Here is a 3,058-nt window from a genome sequence, read left to right as displayed (position 1 = left end):
AGCAGGACTTGAGCAAGTCTGGAGTAATTCTCTGTCAGGACATTGAGTTACTGTAGATCTGGACTGATGTCTTTGAGAATCAAGCAGAAACCATGAAGTTTTTATTGCAGCTGTGGAACAAAACTTTTCCTGCACTCTGCACACATTGCACTCTGCGCACCTTTCCCAAAGCTCCACGTCCTCAGTTGCAGCTGGGTTTTCTTGATCTGCAGTCAGCTGACCCTGGTGAGGGTTTGGGTAATTTATGTCTATGATGATTTCTCGGTAAATGCTACTCAGCAGCTGAGGTCTTCATACTACATCCAGCATCTAACAAATAGAATAATAAGCATTTCCTTTTAACTTTGTTTTCTCCAAATTCCAGGATTTGCTGGACACTTTTCCTCTGGACCCTTACATGCAGGAAGGCCTGCCATTGTGCTCTTGAATTATTAAGTCTGACTGTACCGTTCATTTTAGCAGGTTTTGAGGGCTCTGATCCAGGAAAACCCACAGTTAACAAATTAACTGTTTCTGGCCACAGCAGGTTTTGATTTTTTTCAGTTTACTGGTTTCTGAAAAGCTTCTAAGTGGAGGGGAATAGAGAGGGGCAAATCCAACTGGTAGTTTGCTTCTCTAGGCTCCTGTCCATTCTGGGGAAAAGGTGAGAGCTGTGAAATGAGAGCTGTCCTCGTGTCACCAGTGAGGGGGACCCTTGTGAGTACACTGTGCTCCATTTCCACTCCCTTGCTGGAAATTTATGGGGGATTAGTAAGAGGTTGACCTTATTTTGATATGGAGTATGCACATAGCCTCACATACCCCTTGGAGATAGTTCATGATGCTTGGGGATGCATAAGCCATCAGTTAAAATCACTGATCCAGCCCCTTCCCAGCCCTTCCAATCACCTTCCTTGTCCCCGAGCTCTTGCATGACTGAGGAGAGTGAAAATACGAGAGGGAAAAAGTGAATTCGTAATAGAGGAAGACTTGCAGGGAACCTATGAAACAGAGGAACACAATCCTTTGTCTTTGTCTGTTACACACACCCATGCACAAATTTATAATGCAAAAACTGAAGCCAAGGGAAATGAGTTTTTGCTGCTCTGTTTTACTTGCCCAGTAAATGCAACACCCAGTCACCCAGTCTCACAGGAAGGAATAAACCGTGCATGAACCATAGCTCTGCAATCTTCTTCAAATGTCTGGGCTGTGTCACTCATATCCTTGCTGCAGAACAGTACAGAGAACAAGGAACAATGATGGTAAGGGCTTATTCAAGTGACAGTCCCGGGAAAAGGGTAATATCTATTAGTCTGCACCTCAGTCACACTGTTAATATCTGGAGGCCAGTGTCACCTTCATGTGTTCCTGAGGGTATTGTGTAGTGTGGGTGTAATACAAGGTGTCCCTTGAATTTTCTTCCAGGCACATCTAAGTTTACGGAGACTTGCGACCTTCTTGGGATGAAAGAAATACCTTGGAGATCTGGAAAAACCCTAGGTTTTGTGGGTTCAGCAAAAAACACTTACCCACCTGGAGCTTCCTTGGCCACTAATGTAAATGGTTTAGCTTGATTTTAGCACAATAAATTTTACGATGCAAATAACACTGACACACTCGAGAGGGGAAAATGTGCATGGGATTACTCACTGCCAGTTCTTGCAAAACAAAACCAAGGTCTGGGAAAGTTAGGTTTAAAATGCTGTCAGGCTGCATCAGGTTCTTCAGGTTTAAATCCTCAGATTTAACCATCTCAGACACCTACTCTTTTTTTGATCATGATTCATTCCAGTGATCTTTTGGCAATTTTCTGGGTAACGATAAGAAACCAATGGTCTAGCTTGACCAACACAGAAAGCACCACCTTCATTTCAAAAAGGCTTTTCTTCTCTAAAATTTTAGAGAACAAACACCTACAAAATAGGCACACAAGATTAGTACGTACATTGTTCAGTTTGAAAGGTGAAATCAGCTCCTCTCAAATGACAAATCTCAGCACAGTCTCGAAAGGTTGGCAAGAAACTATTTTTGAAATGCCAGTTCAGTCCTTATAAAGACTTTACTTAGTGCGGCTGCTAAAATCCTTGTGCTTTATTCTCCCTCGTCTTGCACCTTTTCAGAGTTCTTTACACCTTTCAGTGTGCCTGTCAAATGTTAGAGATCTGGTAGCATTTTAAATCCACTTTGACAAATGTAAATGATCCAAAGAAGGGTCAGGGAAAATCATAATGAATTAAAACCTTGTTTCCACAGCTGAAAAGAGTGAGACAGGCTTACTCGACAAATGTTGTTCATCAGACACATCACAGAGCAGCAAGCAACAGCAGTGGAATGAATAATCTGCAGCAAATAATTAACTTCACTAATTCAATTAATTTTTCCTCCATGAAAAGTGAGCTTCTCTAACCCAAAAATTTCAGTAGATAATTGTTGCCCTGTAACTTATTTATGAGTAGTTTGCTGCAATTATTAGGGCTTCTGAATTCAGCTTCCGTTGATTTATCTGGACTAGGCAAACAGGTTAAGCCACACTCTGTGTCTGCTGGAAGCGATGTGTACTGGCAATTGAGTTCCTACAGGCCAAGGAAGAAAGAGGGAGGAGTTTCTTTCTGCGTTGGTGCTTTGGCTCAGAGAACAACACGTGGATTTGAGCTGACAGATGTGTTAAATTCTGGCTGTGGTTCAGACCAGGTCCTTCAGCAACATCAAGCCCTGCAGCCCAAGGGAAAGATTCCCAGGTTGCTGGGCACCCACTTATCAAGGGCAGCCCCAGCCCCAGCACAGATGCCTGGAATCTCCTGGGGGGTCTCGTACTTGGTCTACAAGTCATAGGTGGAGCTCGAATATGGCTTCCCAGTGGCATCAGACTGAGCACAAAGGATGCAGGTGGCACAGAGCACCCACAGCCCAGCATCTGGGGTCCTGCATTGAAAGCAGTGCTCGAAGGACACTGGAGCTAAAGGTTTGTCTCCCTCATTCCCTTTTTGGGAGAGGATCTTCTCCACTGGGCAGCTTTGTATCAGTCTGGGAAGAGAGATTGCTCCTCTTGAGCTGCAGTCTGGCTCACAGTGCACTC

This window comes from Buceros rhinoceros, unplaced genomic scaffold, assembly GCF_000710305.1.
Source record: "Buceros rhinoceros silvestris isolate BGI_N320 unplaced genomic scaffold, ASM71030v1 scaffold5536, whole genome shotgun sequence".
NCBI lineage: Eukaryota > Metazoa > Chordata > Aves > Bucerotiformes > Bucerotidae > Buceros > Buceros rhinoceros.
Note: the sequence above shows the minus strand (reverse complement) of the source record.